We start from the raw sequence: 8286 nt of genomic DNA, 5'->3' as shown, positions 1-8286 counted from the left end.
TAGTTACGACCCGTGCGAGATTACCGATTGTTTCTCTTTTCCCGGATGTGGATTTTCAATTTTTTCGTCAGGCACTCCCTGAGTGCGGGAACTTTACCTTGCGGAAGAAGAGTATCCCTTTTCCGGAGGCAGAGTATAAGCATACCGAATTACTCAATTGAGAAAAGCACAGTCACTTCTCAACCGAAATGAAGGAATTTAGTGTTTACTTTGTATATACACATAACGCAAGTGTTTATGTGATATAATCTATTCAGTGATAAAGTAACAAATGCTCATAAGACATTTTTGACCTCGTTGGTATCTATTCGAATTCCTCATGGCAGTTGTGACATCACAGTTGGCGTTGGTGGAAGCTCTTTATTACTTCATTGGTAAGGATGCTGGGTGAATATAAAAGATATACATTCAAATATATTCTTTATCTTTTAATAGCATTGTCATCATCTGAAATACAGGACAAATAAACAGAGGATTATTTGCTCAGTGTATATTTATTTAGAAAAAACTATCATTTGGTATGATATGGCCCCATAATATGCTTTTTTACCTCCCCTTGTCGCATTAAAATGACCCCTATGGTTGTTTTCTACGGAGTGGAGCTGCTTTGTGTTCTTTAAAATACGTAAACTGTCCTTTTGCCACAAACTAAAACAAACTAGGCACCCATTCTCTTCAACCATCCACGTATTCGATCCTCTCGAGTGATTAACCTCAGATAATAAGACCATTTTTCAAATCTTTTCATTTTTCCCCGAAAATCCACTGGCATATATCCAATGTTGTCATTAAAAAATTCATTCGGTAATTTTCCACAAAATCAGTGAAAACTAATTGCGTATAATGGAAAAAGGATAAAACACTACTCAATAAAGTCTGATGAAATGTTTAATAAAAATTGGATAATCTATAAAATATTCAAATTAAATTCGAAAATGATAACCGAGTGAAATCTTCATCTTGGTCTCATTTTTCCTCTGAAAAATCGAATAAAATTTCGTAAAATGAAAGCAATATGGACGACAGTTGATATCCCTGGTGTCCTCAGAACATAGTCACGCGATGTCACAATGAGCGCGGATCATCCGAAAGAGATTATCTAGGTCAGGGTCGCACAACACAACCCACAAGAACAAATGATTTGACGCCAGGGGTGAGCGCACACAAAATACACCTTGCACTTCTACCCTGAACCCAGAGAAACCACATCCTCTCACCTTCTCTCGGCCATCTCTTGCCCGCGGGCCATTACGATAACCAGTATCCTTAACCTCCACTCCCTCCCGAGTCCCTGAAGCCATGAGGAGGCGTGGAGGGAATGGAGAGAGGGAATGGAGTTTTGAGGCGCGAGAGAGGAGGTTGGGCCGGGAAGGAGGGTGGAAGGATATCTGAAGGGTCCCGCAGGAAATTCCTAGGACCAAAGGAACGGGCCACTTTAATTTTTTTCCTTCTCTTTTTTTGTTGTTCAACGCGTCTCTTAGGTGGCTAGTCTCAGTCTCAAGGCGAGTCTTCTGTCTCACCCACCACTCCTCTCACTCGGCTGCTTAAGCCTCTGCTTCCAACCCCCAACACTCTCATTGAGGTATATTTTATGGCGCATTTTATGAGTTCCATCGACCATCTTCCGAGTCCGGCTTTATGATATTTTTTGTGCAGAGACGCGGCAGGGGTTTCCGTGGGACTTGGTTATTAGGACTCATATCGGAGCGTAATATGGTGCATTCACCATAAATTTCGTGGCATTAAAAGCGCTCACATAGTGGCGGATGGGGTTGATAGAGGCGTATAGGCGGCTAAAGGGGAAGCTTGCCGAAATGGAAACGCTTCAAATTTATGCACTAAATTTTAACTTCCCTTTGAACCTTAATTTCGCCTCAGGCGGCAAGCATAAACTATTTAACGTCCAGGCGATATTAGGTATAATGTCATGGTTTACAACCGGATATCTGCATGATTATTTCCTTATTGGCATGGCGATGATTTTCTATTGCTTTAGGTGTAGGCGTAGGACTTAGTATAGGGTTGAGAAGCAAAGGGTCAAATTGTGTCTAGACCGGAATAGATTTTAACGCTATCCAAATTATACGCTACTTTTGGGTTGAGTTTGTAGAACGCGAAATTTACGATGACTTTAGTTGGTGTTGGATCTTGTGGTGCCTGTTCAGAGATACTTTCCGTCCTTTGTTGCCATAGAGAAAGTGGCAATTTGAAGCTATTGACGAGGATACGTCACCTTTTATTTTTTTACTTTGTTGTGAAGAAATTGATTTAAATTTCTATCCCACCTTTTCGATAACACCCAACAAGGTAGTCTATTTAAATTGAATTTCTAGTAACTGAATTACATGAGTGAGCTGATAGGGTCCCGTCCAGTGATGGTTCTACAAAGTATGATTCCATGTTGTTTTTATTCAACTCCCCCTACGGGATCTCCACTGTTAAGTTTCCTTTTACTGATTATTTCGCGTCCTTCATACAATGAAATGCTTGCTGAAGCTTATAGGTACTCTGCACTAGATGATTTAGCACTGCTACGATGTCCGTGCAACGAATTAATTTATTCGGGAAATTTTATTTTTTATTTTGCTCATTAATGCCCGGGGATTCCGCATCTACGAAGTATTCAGTAAAACCGTTGAAAACAGTCAATACTGAATTAGTCCAATACATATTAAAGACCAGTATGCGCAATTGAAGAAGGATTTACTGTAGTATATGGTTTCAGGTTGTGTCTAATTATGCGATGCTAATAAATGCTGGAGTGTACAGTAAGTGTCCATCCAGAAACCTACCCTAAAACGGCCAGTATTTCGGTAGAATTTATATTTTTGGGACGCCTAGTGTGCTGCACTCGGTGCCGTGAATGCTTTGACTGCCAGCCCTCTGAAACCAAGATCCTATTCGATGATCGAGCTTAATGTAGTCGTGAATAAACTTTGATGGATGAAATCATCCATCCATCCATCTAACAGTGATCTGGTGAGGCCGTGGAGTCACTAGTTTGATGGATACGTGCTAAATTTCATTCGAAATCAAAATAGCTTTTTCTAATTTTCTCGACTAATGTACTTCACTCGCGGAAATTTGATTCCCGCCGGTCCATTTGGTACCCTGCTTTCAAATTTCATTTTAATATCCTTTTAATTTCGTAAGTCTGCATCAGTTGATCAGCAATCATCGTATTTTTAAAAGGAAATCTTGAACGTCACTTTCCAACTAATGACAGTGAATTTCGTTCTTGAAATTCTAATAGTTTCGAGATGTCCAAAATATTATCTCACTAACAAAGAAATTGCTTTTTCCTGTGCGAAAACACTTCCTGAGCGCCACAAACTTGCCTTCATACCTTGTAAATGTGTTTGAGTACCACTAAATGCGAGTTACGCTTGTTATTACCTCCAAAGTGACACAGAAAAATCTCGAAATGGAAAACAACAAATTTCACGGCGGTATTTCGCTCCAGGCATTGTTTTTTTCTTGTGCACACGATTTCTTCACCTCAATAGGTGATGGTTTCCCTCGCCGACGGTTAAAACATGCTTGAAACTGCTCGTAACTGACCTCCGGGGCGGAATCTCCCATTGACCGCTCGCCTGCTGCGGGTGCATGCTCGGGAATGCGTCGGGTTGCCTTTCGAGACAATCCATTTAAAATCCGGTTCCACGCTATCTCAAACCGCGGGATGACTCCACGAAAGTGGGGAGATTTTGTAAGGATGACGTTGCATTTTGGAACCACATAAAATTGCCCATCCCACAAGTTTTTCCCTCGCCTGTGTAAATCGAATTTGGAGGACATGTATGATCGCGTTTTTGTTCCATGGATATGGTCATTTTATCTCGCATATGCATACATATATTTTCCGACAGGCTTCCATCTGGCCAGGAATTCGGCGCCTTCTATTTAATAAATTTTAATTTTTTTCATACTGGCGTAGAGTATTATTAGTTAACTAGCCTATTATTTAAAATAAACGTGTCTGTATCCCAATGTTATTTCTAAAACGTTTCTCTTCATCGGTTGATTTGATAGGTATCCTTTTTCTAGGTATTTTCGTCTACCAATGAGAAGTCCAGTTAGAAAAATTATCCCAGTATCATCATGAAACCAGAGTATTTTTTTGAAATTTGTTGTCTCAGGCGTAACTTTGTGGAATTTGCATAACACATTGAAATGTAATGAAATAATTGACTTTGTAATTCCACACACTTTTTCCACATAAAAGTGTGTGGAATTACAAAGTCAATTATTTCATTACATTTCAACAGAGTATTTTTATTTTGAAAGAATCTATCTGGAAATTATATTTTCTGTCCATCAATTGTTTCCTTACAATTCTTTCAACAATTGACGGGATAGATTGTCTTTCATTGAAATCACAAATGAATATCTTCCATTGATTCCAATTGCTTAATTCTTGGTTCTTATTGAGAAAAATAATGCGGAATAAATCATCTCCTGGAATATTAGAGCGTAAAAATCATTTTTACAATGCGCAATTTCTGCATTTCGCTGCACATCTTAACACTTACACAATACGCCGCAAGTCACCACAAGAGCGTGTGCCGGGGATGTTCCCCAGCCATGGGTGCAAAATCCCAATCATGACACCTCTAATCAAATATTAAAGTCATCATGCCCTGAAAAAGTGTTAATCGCACGAAAGAAGGTGCTTGCATGCCACCTTATCGAATAACAGGATACGTATATTCAAATCATGCGGTAGAACTGTCAAAAAAATGGTTTTATGAATAAAAAAAACAATATGCAGGATATCGACACTATACGTACATATATGTATACTATACACACACACACACACACCGTAAATTCTAACTAGCTCCTACGCGATTGCTGTCATATTTATTTTGATCTCTAAAGGCACGAGTAAGAAACGACGTTTTAAATCTAGTCTTTCCATTATACACCTCCCTGATTCTACGGGCGTGAACTGATCTACCATAGTAATTCGGGACCTGTAATATGTCCTTAGCATCCTCAGATAAGTAGCCTGCCTCAAATTTAGGCCTGTATTTAAACCTAATAGTGGCTCCCATTCTATTTCTCCCAAGAGTGTCGTGACACTGCTCCCTTGTTCATGATAACTTTTCACAAATCTTGGTGCCTTGCGTTTAACTCGATCTATGTAGTTCCAAAATTAATCCCACCTCGTGAGGGTCCAATTCACCCGCAGCCATTTCAAGGTGCGGTCTAACTAAAGAATCTCCTTGGCCCCCTCATTACAATGCCCAAGCATCACGTAGCGCAAATTTCACGAACAGCTTTTCCCTAGGACATATCCTTATTTATCATTACACCCAAAAAATTTTGAACGCCCCCGGGTGGGCTCGAACCACCAACCTTTCGGTTAACAGCCGAACGCGCTAGCCGATTGCGCCACGGAGGCTACATGAAAAGGAGATTCCGCTTAAGAACTGTCGTGGACATTCCCGCAGTAATTTGCAAACTATCTTATTCATCCAAATTTCACCCATTTTTCGTTTTATGCAGCTATTTAATATTTCTTTTTTCCTCATTTATATTCTGATAACGTTTCATTTTAAGCTAAGAAGAAGTGTAAGAACGAATACTAAGGTCATGTACAGTTCTCTCTAGAAATCCGACACAGGTACGGGATGGCGAGTTGCATAGATATATACGCTTAAGATTTAATTCACTTTCAATATCAGTGTTCCGCCCTGGGGTAATGAACCCAGGTCAAAAGTCATTTCTTAAGTAATACCTGACTCTTATCTGGAAACTTCAGTCATAATCTCAGAAGATTACGTCCGCTGTCATTCAGTTTATTTTATCATTATTTCAAGACTAACTTTCTCACAGTTATGCGGACCAGGATAGGGAGATATTATACGAAATTTAAAGCGGGATTATAAAAGCAAATCCATAATCATGGCTTGCGTGTTAGCCTAATTGTTTTACTGTATTTACTTTTGTTCGTTTATAAGCATGAAAATACAGAATTTACGTGGAGGAAATAAAGGGTATTCGGAAGGGAGGAAGGAAAGGGAATTCGGATCATTAATTACGCGAGATTTGTGATCTTTCGTAAAAGGAGCTGATGCTACAGCTACCATCAATCATATTTTAAAGAAAGCTTTTCTTCAACTTCTTTTGCTTTTACGAAACCATTCATCATGCAGCCCATGGTCTTTGTATAATTTTTCAAGGGATGCGCTCGGTGGGAAGTAACCCTCTAAATCATTGTTTCCATTGTGCCCCGGTACTAAGGAGCATTTCTTCAGCTGGTGCTTCTGAAAGCAAATATATTAGTCGCTGACAGCCACATCCTGAAGTTTTTACCAACTGGCGATGAATTAGATTTTGCAAAACATGTATTCGAATAATCGAAGAAAATATTTAACAATGTTATGCACCAATATCACACTCAATATAAGGTCTGCCCAAAAAGAGATGAGACTGTTTGAATAGGTACGACTCGTAATTGTTTTTATTAGCTACCCTTTAATCATTCTTAGCGCCTTCAAAATACAGACCTTGGCTGCCAATGCAACGTTCCCATCGTTATTTCCAGCTTTTGAACGCCAAATGAAACGCTTCTTTCGGTATAGCCGTTAAGTCCGCGGTAAAATTTTGTTGGATGTTTGCAATAGTTTCAAATCGGCATCCTTTCAAGGTGAATGTCAACTTTGGAAATAAGAATATTCCGCTGTAGCAAGGTCTGAAGAGTGGGGTGGCTGGGAGAACACTGGTGACCTGTTTTTGGCCAAAAACTCCGTAATAATCAATTATGTGTGCGCCAGTGCGTTGTCGAGATGAAAGCACCAAAGGGCTTGTTTTTCCACAGTTGTGGTCTCATCCGCAACATGGCGTGCCTCAACCTTCTCATAACCTCTTTATAGTGCTACCCATTCGCTGTTTGTATTTGTATATGTATGTTTCGTATTTGCCTATGGGGACATATTCATGATGAATAATCCCTTCTCAATCGAAGAAAACGATCACATCGCCTTCACATTCGATCGCGACATCCTAACTTATCTTTGAAAGCATGGAGCCTAAAGAATGTGAAAGTCAGGCAAATAATATTTTTTACCGCTCTGTACGTTGGCTCTCTGTTAAGTTACAATACGTATTTCCAGCGTATGATATAATAAGATTAGTTTTAAGTGGGCGAATGGTTTGAAATAGATGATTCTTATTTTAGGCAAATCTAGCTACTCCTTGAAACTGATTCAGTAACGAACGATAAATCCATTGTTAAAATGTCAACAGGTTGTTTAAGTTATATAGTAATGAATGTGTTATTATACTCTAAGACTTTTAGCATATTCCCTATTCTAGCATATTTTTTAAATTCATACAGTAAACGCTCATTATCAAAGGCTCGTATTTTAATTTTAGTACTTAATCCAGGTAGATTTTCCGAAATGAAGCTTCAATATATGTAAAAATATTAGTTGATTAAGTATCGGAAAGAAAAGCTTTTAAAGGCAAAGAAATTCGAAGTTAGCTAAAAGAGCGAAAAAGATGAAATAGCCACATAGACAAAAATGGTATCTAAATTGGAACACTTAAGGAGTCCATTAGCCAAAAATAGTTTTACACCAAAAATGTATAGTGCTGTCATTAAGGAGGCACCCACAAACAAAAATATTTTATATTTTTACATGTTTCAATTAGTTCAGCTCTCTTTTTACCCTGCAATGTGGACATTACACGTCTTCATCACCGAATCCTTAGAGTACGTAGTGAAAATATACGATCCAAAATTTGATGCTTCTCCATTCTTGACGCCATAATAATATGAAAGAAAAAATCAGTCTACTCTGTCGCCATCACTGACGCAAAGTAAATATCAGAATATATTTTTTATTAAATAAAACTGATCGATAAAATAGAAAACTCGAGTTCCATGTAGTATCTGCTTGATATGTCCCTTTCCCGTGTTCACGTACTTAGTAAAGTACCACTCATGTTAAGAAAATAATGAAATTTTTTGAGAGAATACATTAACTTTCACCATCGAATATCGATTAAAAATTTACGCTTTATCAATATTTTGTAATTCACGGCTGATTTCCTTGCCTAGGGAAATTAATTACAATATTATTGACATATTTCTTTGCATAAATTATGAAATGCCATGGCTTCCAAATTGAATGCTATCCCATAATACGTGATGTTCTTTTTTTCTCGTATCATATAAATTTTGGTGTAAAGCAAACCTTGAGTGAAATATCGACTTTTCATATATTTTAGTATAAGTCATTTACTCTTTCATTTATATGTTTCAAATCATAACTT

The 8286-nt window shown here is 38.2% G+C and overlaps 1 non-coding gene across 1 annotated transcript; it reads right to left on the bottom strand.

Annotated features, from left to right (window-relative positions):
• Window positions 1-5333: 5333 nt before the first annotated feature.
• On the bottom strand, window positions 5334-5407 carry TRNAN-GUU (transfer RNA asparagine (anticodon GUU)). Its single transcript has one exon. It is a non-coding gene; the product is annotated as a tRNA-Asn (tRNA).
• Window positions 5408-8286: the final 2879 nt, after the last annotated feature.

This window comes from Hetaerina americana, unplaced genomic scaffold (genome assembly GCF_022747635.1).
Source record: "Hetaerina americana unplaced genomic scaffold, ioHetAmer1.1.p SCAF_8, whole genome shotgun sequence".
Lineage (NCBI taxonomy): Eukaryota > Metazoa > Arthropoda > Insecta > Odonata > Calopterygidae > Hetaerina > Hetaerina americana.
Note: the sequence above shows the minus strand (reverse complement) of the source record. Positions and strands in the feature narration are given on the sequence as shown.